Source organism: Tachypleus tridentatus, chromosome 10 (assembly GCF_004210375.1).
Source record: "Tachypleus tridentatus isolate NWPU-2018 chromosome 10, ASM421037v1, whole genome shotgun sequence".
In the NCBI taxonomy this organism is placed as follows: domain Eukaryota; kingdom Metazoa; phylum Arthropoda; class Merostomata; order Xiphosura; family Limulidae; genus Tachypleus; species Tachypleus tridentatus.
Window position 1 is genome coordinate 127,940,845 of NC_134834.1, and position 20,975 is coordinate 127,961,819.

The following is a 20,975-nucleotide window of genomic DNA, read 5'->3' on the forward strand; positions in this document are numbered from 1 at the left end:
TGTTATTTTACAAATTAATAGGTGAAGCACCATAGGATGTGTTCAATTATTTTACAAGATAAGAGGTAAAAGCACCATAGGGTGTGTTACTGTTGTTACTTTTACAAGTTAATACGTGAAGCCTTTATAGAACGTGTTTCAGTTGTTATTTTACAAGTTAATAGGTGAAGAACCATAGAATGTGTTACAGTTGTTATTTTAAAACGTAATAGGTGAATATAAAATGTGTTACAGTTATTTTACCAGTTAATAGATTAAGCACCATATAATGTGTTACAGTTGTTATTTTACAAGTTAATAGGTGAATCACCATGGGATGTGTTACAGTTGTTATTTTACAAGTTAATAGGTGAAGCACCATAGAACGTGTTTACAGATGTTATTTTACAAGTTAATAGGTAAAAGCACCATATAACGGGTTACAGATGTTATTTTACAAATTAATAGGTGAAGCACCATAGGATGTGTTACTGTTGTTACTTTACAAGTTAATACGTGAAGCACCATAGAATGTGTTGCAGTTGTTATTTTACAAAAATAATAGATGACTATAGAATGTGTTGCAGTTATTTTACAAGTTAATAGGTGAAGCACCATATAATCTGTTACAACTATCTTTACAAGTTAATAGGTGAATCACCATGGGATGCGCTACAGTTGTTATTTTACAAGTTAATAGCCGAAGCACTATAGAATGTGTTACAATTGTAATTTTACAAGTTAATAGGTGAAGCACCACAGGATGTGTTTAAAATTATTTTACAAGATAATAGGTAAAGCACCATAGGGTGTGTTACAGTTGTTACTTTACAAGTTAATAGGTGAAGAACCATAGAACGTGTTACAGTTGTTATTTTATAAGTTAATACATGAAGCACTGTAGAATGTGTTGCAGTTGTTATTTTACAAGTTAATAGGCGAAGAACCATAGAACGTGTTACAGCTGTTATTTTAAAACGTAATAGGTGCATATAAAATGTGTTACAGTTATTTTACAAGTTAATAGGTAAAGTACCATATAATGTGTTACAGTTATTTTACAAGTTAATAGGTAAAGCAACCATATAACGTGTTACAGTTCCAATTTTATATATTAATAGGTGAAGCACCATAGAACGTGTTACAGTTGTTATTTTATATGTTAATAGGTGAAGCACCATATAATGTGTTACAGTTGTTATTTTACAAGTTAATAGGTGAATTACCATGGGATGTGTTACAGTTGTTATTTTGCAAGTTAATAGCTGAAGCACCATAGAATGTGTTACAGTTCCATTTTAGAAGTTAATAGGTAAAGCACCATATAATGGGTTACAGATGTTATTTTACAAATTAATAGGTGAAGCACCATAGGATGTGTTACTGTGTTGTTACTTTACAAGGAAATAGGTGAAGAACCATAGAACGTGTTACAGTTGTTACTTTACAAGTTAATACATGAAGCACCATAGAATGTGTTGCAGTTGTTATTTTACAAGATAATAGATGACTATAGAATGTGTTACAGTAGTGATTTTACAAGTTAATAGGTGAAGTGCCATAGGACGTGTTACTGTTGTTACTTTACAAGTTAATAGGTGAAGAACCATAGAATGTGTTACAGTTGTTATTTTATAAGTTAATACATGAAGCACTGTAGAATGTGTTGCAGTTGTTATTTTACAAGTTAATAGGCGAGAACCATAGAATGTGTTACAGTTGTTATTTTAAAACGTAATAGGTGCATATAAAATGTGTTACAGTTATTTTACAAGTTAATAGGTAAAGCACCATATAATGTGTTACAGTTATTTTACAAGTTAATAGGTAAAAGCACCATATAACGTGTTACAGTTTTAATTTTATAAGTTAATAGGTGAATTACTATAGAACGTGTTACAGTTGTTATCTTTATATGTTAATAGGTGAAGCAACCATATAATGTGTTACAGTTGTTATTTTACAAGTTAATAGGTGAATCACCATGGATGTGTTACAGTTGTTATTTTACAAGTTATTAGCTGAAGCACTATAGAATGTGTTACAGTTCTTATTTTAGAAGTTAATAGGTAAAGTACCATATAATGGGTTACAGATGTTATTTTACAAATTAATAGGTGAAGCACCATAGGATGTGTTACTGTTGTTACTTTACAAGGAAATAGGTGAAGAACCATAGAACGTGTTACAGTTGTTACTTTACAAGTTAATACGTGAAGCACCATAGAATGTGTTGCAGTTGTTGTTTTACAAGATAATAGGTGAAGTACTATAGAATGTGTTACAGTTGTTATTTTGCAAGTTAATAGGTGAAGTACTATAGAATGTGTTACAGTTCTTATTTTAGAAGTTAATAGGTAAAGCACCATATAATGGGTTACAGATATTATTTTACAAATTAATAGGTGAAGTACCATAGGATGTGTTACTGTTGTTACTTTACAAGGAAATAGGTGAAGAACCATAGAATGTGTTACAGTTGTTACTTTACAAGTTAATACGTGAAGCACTATAGAATGTGTTGCAGTTGTTGTTTTACAAGATAATAGATGACTATAGAATGTGTTGCAGTTGTTATTTTACAAGTTAATAGGTGACTATAGAATGTGTTACAGTTGTAATTTTACAAGATAATAGGTAAAAGCACCATATAATGGATTACAGTTGTTATTTTACAAATTAATAGGTGAAGTACCATAGGATGTGTTTCAATTATTTTTACAAGATAAGAGGTAAAGCACCATAGGGTGTGTTACTGTTGTTACTTTACAAGTTAATACGTGAAGTTTATAGAATGTGTTTCAGTTGTTATTTTACAAGTTAATAGGTGAAGAACCATAGAATGTGTTACAGTTGTTATTTTAAAACGTAATAGGTGAATATAAAATGTGTTACAGTTATTTTACCAGTTAATAGATTAAGTACCATATAATGTGTTACAGTTGTTATTTTACAAGTTAATAGGTGAATTACCATGGGATGTGTTACAGTTGTTATTTTACAAGTTAATAGGTGAAGTACTATAGAATGTGTTACAGATGTTATTTTACAAGTTAATAGGTAAAGTACCATATAATGGGTTACAGATGATATTTTACAAATTAATAGGTGAAGTACCATAGGATGTGTTACTGTTGTTACTTTACAAGTTAATACGTGAAGTACTATAGAATGTGTTGCAGTTGTTATTTTACAAAATAATAGATGACTATAGAATGTGTTGCAGTTATTTTACAAGTTAATAGGTGAAGTACCATATAATCTGTTACAATTATTTTACAAGTTAATAGGTGAATTACCATGGGATGCGCTACAGTTGTTATTTTACAAGTTAATAGCTGAAGTACTATAGAATGTGTTACAATTGTAATTTTACAAGTTAATAGGTGAAGTACCACAGGATGTGTTTAAATTATTTTACAAGATAATAGGTAAAGTACCATAGGGTGTGTTACAGTTGTTACTTTACAAGTTAATACCTGAAGAACTATAGAATGTGTTGCAGTTGTTATTTTACAAGTTAATAGATGACTATAGAATGTGTTACAGTTGTTATTTTACAAACTAATAGGTTTCTATAGAATTTGTTACAGTTATTTTACAAGTTAATAAGTGAATTACCATGGGATGTGCTACAGTTGTTATTTTACAAGTTAATAGCTGAAGCACCATAGAACGTGTTACAACTGTAATTTTACAAGTTAATAGGTGAAGCACCACAGGATGTGTTTAAATTATTTTACAAGTTAATACGTGAAGTACCATAGAATGTGTTGCAGTTGTTATTTTACAAATTAACAGGTGACTATAGAATGTGTTATAGATATTTTACAAGTTAATAGGTGAAGTACCATATAATGTGTTACACTCATTTTACAAGTTAATAGGTGAAGTAGTTTATAATGTGTTACAGTTATTTTTCAAATTAATAGGTGAAGTATAATAGGGTGTGTTACAGTTGTTATTTTATAAGTTAATAGGTGACTATAGAGTGTGTTACAGTTTTTTTACAAGTTAATAGCTGAAGTGCCATATAATGTGTTTCAGTTGTTATTTCACAAGTTAATAGGTGAAGCACTGTAGAATGTGTTACAGGGTTTTTTCACAAGTTAATAGGTGACTACAGAATGTGTTACAGTGATTTTACAAGTCAATAGGTGAAGTACAGTAGTTTGTGTTACAGTTATTTTACACGTTAATATGTGAAGTAGTATAGAATGTGTTACAGTTGTTATTTTACAAAGTAATAGGTGACTATAGAATGTGTTATTGTTGTTAATTTACAAGTTAATATGTGAAGTACTATAGAATGTTTTACAGTTGTTATTTAGCTCTTTTGGTGCATATTTGTCACAACTCGGAGATGGATCACAAATCTTTAACGTTTAGTTATAGCCATTTTGATATAAATCTGCTGATCATATATGGATAACCTGGCCACCAATACGAATTGCCTAGTGACCAAGCGCTGGCCACGGAGAGTTTAACTTGGCAATAACCCCAGGAGCATATTAACTACTATATCTATATATGAGTGTTGTTTGATAATACTACAGTTGTTACAGTAACGTTGTCCATATGGACTAAACTCTTACATTTATAAATTAGTGTTGTTTGATAATACTATAATTGTTACTGTAACGTTGTTCATATGGACTGAATTATTACATCTATAAATTAGTGGTGTTTGATAATACTGCAGTTCTTACAGTAACGTTATATATATGGACTGAATTATTACATCTGTAAATTAGTGTTGTTTGATATCGTACAACTGTTACAGTGACGTTGTCTGTGTGGTATGAACTATTACATCTATACGTGAGTGTCGTTTAATAATACTATAGTTCTTACGGTAGTGGTATCTGTGTAAGATTGACTATTATAACTGTATTGTTTAAATGTATTGAGTGAATGAGACAATGGTTTGTTAGTTGAACATAAGTGCTACGAATATTGAATATTAACATGACAAGTTGCTACAAAGTAAAAACTGTTTGTGACATATCTCTCTTGTCCAAGCACAACATTAGTAACCATGAAGTTCCACAAAACTTCATTTTTCTATGTTGCACTTTTAAGCAAAACGTAAGTAATCATGGTTCTCCACAATTTCTATCTATACCACATCTTAACAGAACCTTGGTAACCATGGGATTCAACAGGTCCTTTCTCCCGATGGCACAAATAATTTCTAATATCGATATATTTGTATAGATGGACTCTTTATCTTTACATCAGTGAACCTCTGTCTTCCATTGTCTGTCCTTCCTTCAGTACTTCCAGTTTCGACTACACTTTCAGTGTTTTCTTTCGTTTTAATTCCATAACATTTTGTATATTTGATTGTTTGTGTTGGAAATTTTCGACAAAAAAGTGTATTTACTGACAAAATTAACTTCCCACTTTGTAATTTTGTTTCCTGTAACCCATCGTGGGACGAATTAATTTTATCTTGTAAAACAACAAGTAGGGAGTGGTCCAAGGGCCCTGCGTGATTTGTATGTTATCCCCTAGATGGCAGCCTTGTGACTGAACGGAATGAGCAGGTGGCTTAGATCGGGAGGACAGAATATAAATGATGTGTTTGGTTTCCTCTCATCTGGTTGTAACCGGTTTAAGGAACAAATAGATAATTATCTAATTTAAGTGAGAATAAGGTACACTTAGTTTCACACGTTTTATATCCTTAAACTAAAGAAAATAAAAAAAAAAATCAAACAGATCTACTCCAAATCTTCAGAGGAAGAAGGCGCTCAGCGTGAATGGCCCAATATTCACCTATACTGAGTAGACAAGTAGAAAAGGGCGAGTCAATTGTTTCTCAGTTCAACAAGAATAGAACGTTTTCCGGGTTACACCGTACAGGGACATCTCCCCTGCGTGCATGAACTGTTACTTATCCTCAGGGGAGGGAGGGAACGTGTGTAGAAAGACCCTCCCAAGGAATATTTAAAACCCTTCTCCTTAACTTTGAAACCGAAGAGATAAACTGAATTCATGAGGGATTGTGGGTAATAACTGTATTTAAAGTAATACTTTATGAAATACCCATAAAACTTTTCAGTTTTTTATTTTTATTTTGCTATCTTGAACATCACGTTAGGTTTGTGGGTAAATTATTCGTCTTAGTTTTGTTCTACCAAATCTTATTTAAGCTTTGGTTATAAAGAGATAATTCTAATTAGCTTGTTATCTTGAACTTTGGTTTAAGGTACTTGGATCCATTTTTATCAACAGCTATTACTGAGAATCTCACGATCCTACCTACATGCCTAGATGTCGCTTCATTTTAACCTGGTCTATTCCTTGTTCCTAAACAAGTGAAACAAACCAAGATACTGTTCTCTTCAGTTAAAGGGACCATTTAATCGTGTAACAACGGGTTTTTCCGTGTGGTGGCGCTGTACGATTTTTAGAAATAATCTTGATGCGAGTACTGAAAGGTATGATGAACATCACAAACTCATGACGTTAAAACACTTGTTTCGTGGATTATGGTGTAAGAAGGCTTCCAGTTAAATATTCTATGGCATTACAATATCCAGCGTTTAATATTTCGTGTTTTTATATGATTATCGAATTTCGCGCTAAGCTGCTAGAGGGCTGTTAGCGCTAGCCTTTCTTAATTTTGAAGTAAAAGACTACATCCAAAATGGTTATTCTTCATCACGGGAACTGTTACTTGGTTGAAATCTTGGGGGACGGGTTTTGATCCCTTAACCAACAAGGTGCGAGTCGAGTTTCCTTGCCGCCAGGCGTTACTTTCGTTTCTTCTAGTTTAAAGGCATTTTTTGTTTTGTTTCGATTATTTAAACAATTTTAATTCCTCAAACATAATTCGGTTCGAATATATATGATACTTTTTAACATTACAAACAAAAACAAATGTCTGGTAAAGTGGACTTTACAAAGATTAACCTGAAGATAAGATTTAATATTGTGTCGCTACGTGGCGCTCTTTTACTTTTTTTTAAAGGAAGCAGAAAGTTTGATCATGATTAACTACAAACTTAAACTGCTGTCAATTAATGCGTTTATCGAAATGTGCATTGAAATCAGTTAATATAAAGTAGGTTAGCTATCTAAATAAGTTACGCCTATTTATTTTTTAAGAAACCAAGGACTAACCGCCAGAAGAATGTTTTGACGTTATTATCACGGAAGTGAGTTACTTGTGTTCAGTAAAACAGATTATACGTACTATTCAACCAGGCTCGGCATGGCCAGGTGGTTAAGGCACTTCACTCGTAATCTGAGGGTCGCAGCTTCGAATCCCCAACACACTAAATATGGTCGTCCCTTCAGCTGTGGGGGCGTTATATGTAATAATAAATCCCACTATTCGTTGGTAAAAGAGTAGCCCAAGAGCTAGCAGTGGGTGGTGATGACTAGCTGCCTTCCCTCTAGTCTTACACTGCTAAATTAAGCACAGCTAGCGCAGATAGCCCTCGTGTAACTTTGCGCAAAATTCAAAAATCACTCCAATGCAGTAGGTTGCAGTGGGCTAAAGCTTTGTTTACTTGTTAAAAAGCGAATAATTACACAATAGGCTATCTGTGCTCTCTGCTCACGCTCAACACCAAAGCCTGATTTTTATCGTTAGAAGCCCACTGACTTAACGTTATGATCGGAGCTAGAAATTTAGGAATTGTCTATTAATGTAAAAAAAAAGTATGGTTTTATAATTATTCGTACGAGTTTTATTAAACAGTGGCGACCTCTAACAGGTAGCTAACCTATAAAAAAAGCCAGTGTGTGTCACATCACGCTTGATTTCTCGAAACAGGAGAAGTCATAAAAAAGCCAAAAGTTAATTATCCGAATATAATACTTCCATTACTGTCTGCCCATTACGATTTTATGTATGTGAGCACAAGTGTTGGTATAATACGTCTAATATGAGGAAGAGGTGTGGGATCACCTACCATTCAGTCAAATGTATAAAATATATCATGGAAGTAGAAATGTTGATCTAATTTTAAACGTTTCTGAATTAAGCTATGTTTTGTAATATCATCAATATTTTAAATAGAAAACAAACTGATTTAACCAACAGAGACTCTAAGTTAACAGTCAACATATATTTTTCCAGTTTTGTTTTCTCTAAATTTCAGTTTGTGCTTTTAGTACCTAGCAGTTAATTGACTGGTTTGTAGTTAACCAAAAAGCCAGATATATCCATGCACTGCCCAGCACGAGTATCGAAACCCGATTTCTGCGTTGAAAGTGCGCAGACGTACAGTTGTGCCACTGGGGGGGCGATTAATAATAATAATAAGAGCATTATAAGCAACTACTACAGGACTGGTACCATTTTATCATGTTATAGCTAAAATTGATATTTTACTCTGTAACTGGTGGTTACTATCCAGCTAATCATGAAGTGTTACACTAGTATAAACCCTACAGAAATTAAAAGTCTCATACTATATCCACTAGTCGTAGTAGAAATTTAGATTCTGTCGTAGTCTTCATGACTAGAATGTTGTCTGAAAGTTCGAAATAGTCCATGCTTCATTGAATTCTCCAAAATACATTCACAAAAGAGAACGATTCGAATGGAAATTAATCTACAATCTTGGTACTCTACAACCACCTGGTTTAAATGAACGCATTTCTTTTTGTAGATTTCTGTTTTTCCATTTTTGTTTAAATGTTTAGTATTTTCAAGATTTGTACATTTGATGTAATAGATGTAATTTTGCTTAGAATTTTCACGCTCGACATTCAAAATACTATTCACGCAATTTATTTGAATACTGCGCATGTGCTTTGTTGTAAACTGTACGATTTGACGAAGAGCGCTAGTCGAAACGTTATCCTTCTCTAAGTAAAAATATATATCTATTATAAAGAGTTAATCCAATCCGAGGTAGGATGGTATATTAACAACTTATTCAGTGAGATACAAGGTGGCCTATTGTATCAGTTCAGTCAGTCAGATGCAAGGTGGTTTATTGTAAACAGTTCATTCAGTCAGATGCAGGGTGGCCTATTGTATTAGTTCATTCAGTCAGATGCAAGGTGATCTACTGTATCAGTTCAGTCAGTCAGATGAAGGATGGGCTAATGTGTGTGATTAATTCAGTCAGACACAGGGTCTAGCAGACATTGTATCCAAGTATCTACTGAACTTTTGTTGTAATAAGTAGATATCGTGATTACAAGTTCATATTTTCTGATTAAGGTGGAAGTTAATTACAAGTTTGGTTACAAGTTCGTATTTTCTGGTTAAGATGAAAAAATACACCAACTAATATTATTCAACAGATACCTTTCGTTTATAAAATGTGTTGACAAAGTTGTTACTGTTTAACTGATACGAAAGAAAAACTACGATATTTAACGTGGAATTTCACGTGATTAAATCAACTATTCCAGTGTCTGGTGAGTAAAATATTGACTTATTTTCTGGTTTGATTAATGTTATCATTTCCTTCAGAAGTAAATTATTGTGTGATCGATAGAATGTCGGTGACATAAGAACTAAATCGTTATCAGAATTTATTTCGTGGAATCAGTTCAATAAACTAAGGAGTTTGGTTTGTCTTGTTAAACAGAAAGCTCTGTAATATAACATATGCACTCTGTTAACCGTGGGTATCGAAGTCTGAATTTAGCGTCGAGAACCTGTAGACTTGCTACTGAGCCACTGGAAAGAGTGGAGGGGAGGGACGCTGGGGGTTATGATACATTCCACAACAGTAGATCAGTTTAGTTAGTATTCTATCAGAGACGTTTAATTTTAACAATTTGGAATGCAGTATTGTCTTATTACCAAAATAATTTAATAAAAGAATAAATAAAATGGTTTCAAAGATACACGTTCGTTCTGAACGAAAGGTAATTGATAAACTGGCCCTATTTAATAAATGTATATTAATTATTATCTGTACTGGTTTGGATTTTTGACTTTCTTGTCACCTCATAATACAAGGCAGAGCCAAGTTTCTTTCCGTAAATGTAGCGAAAGGTATTCTTAAACAACAAAGCGTTCTACAAAATTCTAGCATTGCGCTGTTATTGAATTCATGTCATTTATATTATGTAGATGTTTTTTTTTTTCTTCTAGTATCTCTTTTATTATGCGGAGCCAGTTTCACCAAATATTGTTAGTTGTTCTCTCTTTCGATTGTTGGTTTTAAAGAACCGTGCTTACGTCAAGAAAAGCGTGTGACGTTATGACAAATTAAATTGTAAAGTTTAATTTCGGACTTGAAGGAGAGCTATTTTGAGCTTACACGTAAACCAGAAAGAATAGAAGAAATGTCTTCTTAAGGGCCTGTAAACAAAAACACATATAAGTGTTCAAAATAAAAACCTTACATATTAGCGACAGTTGTATTACCAGTGAAATAAAATATTTATAACCAATTGGCAGAAATGAAAAGAAATAAAAAATATAATAATTGTTTGTTTTTTTAGAATTTCACATTAAGCTACACGAGGGCTCTCTACGCTAGCCGTCCTTAATTTAATAGTATAAGGCTAGAGGGAAGGCAGCTAGTCATCATCACCCATCGCCAACTCTTGGGCTACTCTTTTACCAACGCATAGTGGGATGGATTGTCACATAATGTCCTCACTACTGGAAGGACGAGCCTGTTTAGTATGACTGGTATTCGAGTCCACGACCCTAAGGTTACGAGTCAAGCGTCCTGAGCACATGGTCATGCCGGGCCTTTCATGTGTGTTAACAGAACTGTCAAGAACAGAAAGCCGTGTTATCAGTTAACAGAAAGGATACCTTTGTGCTAACTGTGTAACAATCTGAGGTTTAGTTTATCATACACCAGCATTCATAATAATTTTAAATTGTATTTATTAATATCTTGAGCTGGTGGAACTTCCAACTGTTTAAGGTGTTATTGGGATGGTGGTTATGGTTCTAATTCCCGTCACATGAAACATGCTCGCTCTTTTAACTGTAGGTGCATTATAATGTCACGGTGAATCTCATTATTCGTTAACAAAAGAGTAACCCAAGAGTTGGCGGTGTGTGGTGATGACTAGGTGCCTTCCCTCTAGTCTTACACTGCTAAATAAGGGACGGCTTGCGCAGACAACTCTCGTGTAGCTTTGCGCGAAATTCTAAAGAAACAAACAGTTATTAAAATTTAGGATAAAGAGAATGTATGCAACTGACGAAACAACGCATTATAATAACAGTATTTTCAATTAAATATAGCTATCCTTAAACTTGTAGGTAGCTTACTTTAATAGAAAACTATGTTTATACATCATGTAGGTTTTATCTATAATCAGCCTGGGATCATGTTGAAACCTAACAAACAAGTTTGTCGTGCATAAATACAAAAGTAAATTAAATTAATTGTTTTAAATATTTACTGTAGATGCCAGCTTAAAGTATTGTATCATTCCTAGACATTGATTTTTATTACCAATTCTCTAGTATACCCGATAACTAAATAGGTTTATTAAACTAACAGGGAAAGACAAGCGAAATAATAAAAATAAATCAAACAGATAATATAAATTTGTTGAAATTGTTTTTTCTACACGACATTTCATATATACCGGTCATAACCATGCACATACATATTTAAGCCGAGAAAGAGTTAGTTCACGGTCACGTGATATCTGCCAGCCAATCACAATGCGCTGCTCGCACGCTTGTTTGTACCACCCGTCTACGAGAACACAGTTTCGATGTTGATAACAAAATGTGTAACAATGGAAAGCGATTACATTAATGCCTTACGTATAGCAAAAAACTAATTAAGTTAATGACGCACGAAACTTTGTTGAAGTTACAGCTTAACATTTCTTGGTACGTTAATTATGAAATGGGGTTTTCTTCTTCGTTGTGATCTCACAAGCAATTCTATTAATGCTAAATATTTTTTGAATCGGATCGCTATTTGTAACCGACAGTGTATTTTTCAAGTATTTGGGAACTTCCCAACGAGGCCAGACGCAAGAGACTTCTGGCAAGATTGAAGTATCCATATTTGAAATACAATTTAACATATTACAGATCAATCTGAAAACATTTCTAGAAGTAATACAGTGACTTTATTTATTGATAGCTCGTCGACCTATTGATACGTACAAATAACGAGGGTTACCTACGTGTCAATTAAGAATGGTGAAAAGCTAACTTAACCAAACACTAGTACCGACTTAACCGAAATGATGAACTATAAGTCTAATTCATGAAAAACATAAAACTTCAATGGTTACAATTATGACAACAAGCTATACACGTTAACAGGAATGAACAGAAGCCTTACACATTGACAGGAGTGAACAGAACCTGTACACGTTGACAGAAGTAAAAGAAACTTTACACGTTGACAGGAGTGAACAAAACTTTACACATCGACAGGAGTGAATAGAAACTTTACACGTTAACAGCAGTGAGCAGACGTTTTACACGTTAACAGGAGTGAACAGAAACTTTAGAAGTGAATTTAATATCGATGAGAAATGAGTAACTAAAGGTAATAAGAAAGATGAATTGGAGAGTGAGTGAATGATTAAATATATTATCAGTGAGAATGGAAGAAAGCATATTAGTGGGAAATATCATATTATACAATGAAATGTTAAGCAAATGTGGATGAAAACGAGTAAGTTTACGTGTGTTTACTCTTAACAAAACCACATCCGGATATCTGCTGAGGTCATCTAGGGGAATGAAAACGCAAGAAAATGTTGAATAAATAAATGAATTAGTTAAACAAGACTGAAACCAAAACCTTAAAGTTTAGTAAGTCAAATTAAACGAAATGTTGATAGCTTGAAATATCTAACAAAGAGAAAACAGAACTAGAAAAACTGTCCATTGACCGTTTGTGAAAACTACAGTCGTTTGAAAATGTTGAATAAAGTCTAACGTACAATGTATTTATTGTATATGATATGTTTCACAGAATGAAATAAGGTACGATTTGACTCACAAAGTGATTTATCCAACTTTTGTAAGTATTACAAAGAGATATAAGGAAAGCTGGGAGACACGTTGTTATAAAGTGATAAGTTGTGGTGAATTAAACATGACAGTAGAAAAATAAGAAAGGTGACTTAAGTTTCTTTGTGTTTCAGCTCGTCACGAAACAACCCTAACTAGCTAAACACCACACGTACAAACCGTTGTGTTACGAATAATTATAATTCCTCTCGAACACCATCAAAACGACTTTCAGTACCAGGAAGTTGAAACTCAATAACATTTGAAAGTTATAGTTTTCTGAGGCACGTGCTTAACAAGTGTCGTGCCCATCACAGTGACAATTAGAGCACCTACTTTCTGCTCTTATTACTTACTTTAATCATGTAACTTACTATGTATAATTAATAAAAAATGTGACAAGAAGTAATGGAATAACGATCCACATGTATATCTTTGGAATGTGACAGTAACGTATTATAAGGCCTACCAAATCACTGATATTGACTGTATTACAAAAAGCGGTGATGAAATGTAATAGCTTAGTTTAAATGTTTATCTTCAATATTTCATACCTTAAACCATAGTTATATAACACCTGGCACCTTAAATCATATGTTATGTAACATCTGGCACCTTAAACCATATGTTATGTAACATCTGGCACCTTAAACCATACGGTATATAACACCTGGCACCTTAAATCATATGTTATGTAACATCTGGCACCTTAAACCATACGTTATGTAACTCCTGGCATCTTAAACCACACGTTATATACCACCTGACACCTTAAACCATACGTTATGTAACACTTGGAACCTTAAATCATACGTTGTATAATACCTGGCACCTTAAAACATCTTATTTAACAGCTGAAACCTAAAACACCTTACCTGATAGCTGGAACCTTATAATATCTTATCTGACAGATGGAACCTTAAAACACCTTAACTAACAGCTGGCTTCTTAACAATATCTTATCAAAGAACTACCACTTTACACAACACCTTATTTAAGATTTTACATATTAAAACACACCATATTCATCAACTGACACTTTAAGTCGCACTTTATCCAACACTTCGCACCTTAAGCCACACGATACCCATCAAGTAGCACCTAAAGTCACACCTTATCCAACATTTCATATCTTAAAACCCACTACATCCATCAACTGGCACCTAAAGTCACACCTTATCCAACACTTCGCACCTTAAGACACATGACATCTAACATTGGCATCTTTATCCATACCTAACACATAAAATTTTTCATCACTTGTCACCTTAACTTTATTCCTTAAATTCATAAAACAGAATCCAGATTATATGGAAGAAACACAAGTAGTTAACAGTATACAAACTATATGGAAGGAACACGAAAAGTTAATAGTATACAGTTTATATGGATAGAATATAACTAGTTAATAGCATCCAGGTTATATGAAAGGAACACAACTGGTTAACAGTATACAGACTGTATGGAAGGAACACAACTGGTTAACAGGATCCAGGTTATATGGAATGAAAGCAACTATTTAACAGTATACAGACTATGTATAAGAAACACAACTAGCTAAATTATCCACTGCGATCTTTTGAGCTATTTTAATGAAAAAGCACAATTTTACTGTTACTCTTTTAACGCATATTCGGCCACAGAATGCTGAACAAGATTTTAAGGGACCAGGACTCGAAGAATGAATTCTTAGATTTGTAGTCCAGTCCGCTAAGCTTTGAGTGCTGCCCTATTCTAATAAATTATTCAACAATGACGTGTGAAACTAGGATATCTCTTGTTGAATTTTTATGAAAAGTTTCTCATTTGCGTTTGAAAGATAATTGGACAAAAAAAGGCATCTCTAAAAACCGTTTGCAATTTACACAACCCGGTGTCACCTAAATTGTGTTAACGAATTTCTTTTTAGAAAAGTATACCATTAAATAGAACTCACCAAAGTGCCAAAATTAAGTTCGTGGTCTCTGTAAGAATATTGTTTTTAAAAGTGTATTTATTTTTTACGTTGATTTGAATATATGCGTGTGTTAAATCATATATTTTCATATAATTTCATACATTTTAATGTACAGTATATGTGTGTGCACGAACTACATCAGTGTAAAGTTGTAATAAATGTGGAGTGATTGTCACTTGTTCTTCTTTCTTTTTCAACCTTAGCTGACTAAATTGATTTATCGGTTTCATTAACGTTTACAATATTTCTGTTTACCGAAACATTCAAAATATATGTGTATCCGTCCACATGAAGAGTGCCCACAAAACATTCTGACTAGGCTACGTAATGGAGAGAGAGAGACAGCACATTTTCACTGTCATTAAAACCAGGGTTGTCTATTCTTATGTGGAGGGTTGCCTCAGGGTTGTGTCAACACATTAGTATTTGCGACTTCAAGTCACGGCCCTCTTTATGTCTCGGCATGTTCAAGCGTGTTAAGGCGTGCGACTCGTAATCTGAGGGTCGCGGGTTCGCATCCCCGTCGCGCCAAACATGCTCGCCGTTTCAGCCGTGGGGGCGTTATTATGTTACGGTCAATCCCACTATTCATTCGTAAAAGAATAGCCCAAGAGTTGGCGGTGGGTGGTGATGACTAGCTGCCTTCCCACTAGTTTTACACTGCTAAATTAGGGACGGCTAGCACAGATAGCCTTCGAGTAGCTTTGTGTGAAATTCAAAGCAAACGGCCCTCTTTATACAAGAGAGAGAAGAAAAACAGAGGCGTACCCTGGGGCGTTTGCGAGATATAATTTCTCTGACCGAAAGAATAGCTCACTTCACAATCTCACATAAAATTGTGGTTGCTACCGTATACAGAGATTAACAATTCTTCCACTGCGCATGTGCAGACTGGAAGCACTGTTAAGTGAGGTTAGGATATGTCAGATGTTCATCTTTATTTTTATAATTTTCATTCAGTTTTCTCTCTCTCTCTCGATATATATATATATATATGATAAAAAGATAAGTATGTCGGCTGAGTTGAACGACGTAGGATAGACGGATAGTATTACGATAGTCCTATACTAAACATTACGGATTTTGTCTTACGTTCATTTATGATGTATCAAGTTAGTCAAACCTTTTGTTGTATTAGCAAACTAAGTATAGGAACCAATGTTAAATATTACGCTGACAAAGAGTATTAACCAATGTTAAACACTACGTTGACAAACAGTATTAACCAATGTTAAATACTACGTTGAGAGACATTATTATGTCTCTGACCGAAAGAATAGGTGCCAGATGTTACATAACATATTATTTAAGGTGCCAGATGTTACATAACATGATTTAAGGTTCCAGGTGTTATACTACGCATGGTTTAAGGTAACAAATGTTACATAACATATGATTTAAGGTGCCAGGTGTTATACTACGCATGGTTTAAGGTGCCAGATGTTACATAACATATGATTTAAGGTGCCAGGTGTTATATAACTATGGTTTAAGGTATGAAATGTTGAAGATAAACAAGTTTCACCCAATCTTTCTTTACTACAGAGCTGTTGTCATAAAACTAAGTTATTACATTTCATCACCGCTTTTTGTAATACAGTCAATATCAGTGATTTGGTAGGCCTTATAATACGTTACTGTCACATTCCAAAGATATACATGTGGATCGTTATTCCATTACTTCTTGTCATATTTTTTATTAATTATACATAGTAAGTTACATGATTAAAGTAAGTAATAAGAGCAGAAAGTAGGTGCTCTAATTGTCACTGTGATGGGCACGACACTTGTTAAGCACGTGCCTCAGAAAACTATAACTTTCAAATGTTATTGAGTTTCAACTTCCTGGTACTGAAAGTCGTTTTGATGGTGTTCGAGAGGAATTATAATTATTCGTAACACAACGGTTTGTACGTGTGGTGTTTAGCTAGTTAGGGTTGTTTCGTGACGAGCTGAAACACAAATGAAATTTAAGTCTCCTTTCTTATTTTTCTACTGTCATGCTTAATTCACCACAACTTATCACTTTATAACAACGTATCTCACAGCTTTCCTTATATCTCTTTGTAATACTTACAAAGTTGGATAAATCACTTTGTGAGTCAAATCGTACCTTATTTCATTCTGTGAAACATATCATATACAATAAATACATTGTACGTTAGACTTTATTCAACATTTTCAAACGACAGTAGTTTTCACAAACGATCAATGGACAATAGTTTTTCTAGTTCTTTTTTCTCTTTGTTAGATATTTCAAGCTATCAACATTTCGTTTAACTTGACTTACTGAACTTTAACTTTAAGGTTTTGGTTTCAGTCTTGTTTAACTAATTCACTTATTTATTCAACATTTTCTTGCGTTTTCATTCCCCTAGATGACCTCAGCAGATATCCGGATGTGGTTTTGTTAAGAGTAAACACACGTAAACTTACTCGTTTTCATCCACATTTGCTTAACATTTCATTGTATAATATGATATTTCCCATTAATATGCTTTCTTCCATTCTCACTGATAATATATTTAATCATTCACTCACTCTCCAATTCATCTTTCTTATTACCTTTAGTTACTCATTTCTCATCGATATTAAATTCACTTCTAAAGTTTCTGTTCACTCCTGTTAACGTGTAAAACTTCTGCTCACTGCTGTTAACGTGTAAAGTTTCTATTTACTCCTGTCGATGTGTAAAGTTTATGTTCGCTCCTGTTAACGTTTAAGGCTTTTGTTCACTCCTGTCGGCGTGTACAGTTTTTGTTCACTTCTGTCAACGTGTAAAGTTTCTTTTTACTTCTGTCAACGTGTACAGCTTCTGTTCACTCCTGTCAGTGTGTAAGGCTTTTTCTGTTCATTCCTGTTAACGTGTATAGCTTGTTGTAATAATTGTAACCATTGAAGTTTTATGTTTTTCATGAATTAGATTTTTAGTTCATCATTTCGGTTAAGTCGGTACTAGTGTTTGGTTAAGTTAGCTTTTCACCATTCTTAATTGACACGTACGTAACCCTCGTTATTTGTACGTATCAATAGGTCGACGAGCTATCAATAAATAAAGTCACTGTATTACTTCTACAAATGTTTTCAGATTGATCTGTAGTATGTTAAACTGTATTTCAAACATGGATACTTCAATCTTGCCAGAAGTCTCTTGCGTCTGGCCTCGTTGGGAAGTTCCCAAATACTTGAAAAATACACTGTCGGTTACAAATAGCGATCCGATTCAAAAATATTTAGCATTAATAGAATTGCTTGTGAGATCACAACGAAGAAGAAAACCCCATTTCATAATTAACGTACCAAGAAATGTTAAGCTGTAACTTCAACAAAGTTTCGTGCGTCATTAACTTAATTAGTTTGTTGCTATACGTAAGGCATTAATGTAATCGCTTTCCATTGTTACACATTTTGTTATCAACATCGAAACTGTGTTCTTGTAGACGGGTGGTACAAACAAGCGTGCGAGCAGCGCATTGTGATTGGCTGGCAGATATCACGTGACCGTGAACTAACTCTTACTCGGCTTAAATATGTATGTACATGGTTATGACCAGTATATGTGAAATGTCGTGTAGAAAAAACAATTTCAACAAATTTATATTATCTGTTGATTTATTTTATTATTTCGCTTGTCTTTCCCTGTTAGTTTAATAAACCTATTTAGTTATCGGGTATACTAGAGAATTGGTAACAAAAATCAATGTCTAGGAATGATACAATACTTTGAACTGGCATCTACAGTAAATATATAAAACAATTAATTTAATTTACTTTTGTATTTATGCACGACAAACTTGTTTGTTAGGTTTCAACATGATCCCAGGCTGATTATAGATAAAACCTACATGATGTATAAACATAGTTTTCTATTAAAGTAAGCTACCTACAAGTTTAAGGATAGCTATATTTAATTGAAAATACTGTTATTATAATGCGTTGTTTCGTCAGTTGCATACATTCTCTTTATCCTAAATTTTAATAACTGTTTGTTTCTTTAGAATTTCGCGCAAAGCTACACGAGGGTTGTCTGCGCAAGCCGTCCCTTATTTAGCAGTGTAAGACTAGAGGGAAGGCACCTAGTCATCACCACCCACCGCCAACTCTTGGGCTACTCTTTTGTTAACGAATAATGAGATTCACCGTGACATTATAATGCACCTACAACTGAAAGGGCGAACATGTTTCATGTGGAACCATAACCACCATCCCAATAACACCTTAAACAGTTGGAAGTTCCACCAGCTCAAGATATTAATAAATACAATTTAAAATTATTATGAATGCTGGTGTATGATAAACTAAACCTCAGATTGTTACACAGTTAGCACAAAGGTATCCTTTCTGTTAACTGATAACACGGCAGACAGTATTAACCAATGTTAAATACTACGTTGACAAACAGTATTAACCAATGTTAAATACTACGTTGACAAACAGGATTAACCAATGTTAAATACTACTTTGACAGACAGTACTAACCAATGTTAAATACTACTTTGACAAGCAGTATTAACCAATGTTAAATACTACGTTGAGAGACATTACTAATAAATGTTAAATACCACGTTGACGAACAGTATTAACCAATGTTAAGTACTATGTTGACAGGCAGTACTAATCAATGTTAAATACTACTTTGACAAGCAGTATTAACCAATGTTAAATACTACTTTGACAAGCAGTATTAACCAATGTTAAATACTATGTTGAGAGACATTACTAATAAATGTTAAACGCTACGTTGACGAACAGTATTAACCAATGTTAAGTACTATGTTGACAGACAGTACTAACCAATGTTAAATATTACATTGGCAGACAGTATTAACCAATGTTAAATACTATGTTGACAGACAGTATTAACCAATGTTAAATACTACATTTACAGACAGTATTAACTAATGTTAAATACTACGTTGAGAGGCATTACTAACCAACGTTAAATACTACGTTGACAGACAGTAATAATCACTGTTAAATACTACGTTGACAGACTATATTAACCAATATTAAGTACTACGTTGTAATCAACTGCCCTGAAAACCATCTGTCCTCAGCACTCTAGTTAGGATAAATGAATTTGGTAGAACAGAATTTTATTTGACAGTGGGTAGGAAATTTTCAATCCATAAGGCGTACTAGAACTAAGACAAAACTAGCTTAAAGTTTAGTTAATAATGGCAGAAAAGCTGGTCGAAGCTGGTAGGAAACTTGGCAAGGACTAGCTTGTGAGCTGGCCAAAATTGGTACAGAAGTTGGTTATAACTAGTAGGAAGGTTGGTGTAAAAACAAGGAAAGTGGTTGGAAGTTGTAGGAAAGTTAATACGAGAACTAATAGTAAATATATTGATACATAGCTTTAAAAATGATAAGGAATGACAGTTACTATACGTAGCTGTAAAACGTGTTAACTTCAGGATTCACAGTCACTTCTAGTGACTGTGGAACCGCAAGTCCAAATTATCTCTTGATGACGACAAATCCACATGAAATAAAAATATATCTCACAACGATTAGTATTAACACTTTTACAAATAAAACAGAGAATATCGTTTCGACCTTCCTAGGCCATCTTAGTATCTGTTTTCACGTGGTAAATAACTTAATCGATGCGTTTGATTAAAACTTACATAACTTGAAGGCCAGCACCACCCAGCAAGCTTAATACACTGTATTACTTATTACATTCTCGTCTTATTGGAATATATATTTCAGGTGAAGGCTTCTCACAATACACTTCATTTCACCAGACCTTCGTCGGAAGTGAAGATAATCATTTCATTGTCATAGGCACTCATAATATACGGCACACTGTATAACCCCTGCTTTAGTCTTAAAAAAGTGTGATATCAGTTATGTAAGAGTTTAGAATTATGAACCACCATGAAGAAACAGTAAATAAATAAAACGACTGAAGCATTACCAGTTTCAAGTTTAATACATGTTACGAAACATTAAATTATGGATTTTCTTAATGTGTATCTAAATGTACAACTAGAACTAGAAGACTTGTGAATGTGTAAACAATTCTGTGAAAGAGTGAACCTTTTTTTAGGGTGGTTTAGGAAGCACAAGGATAGTTGTTTAAAGGTATGGAAGGCA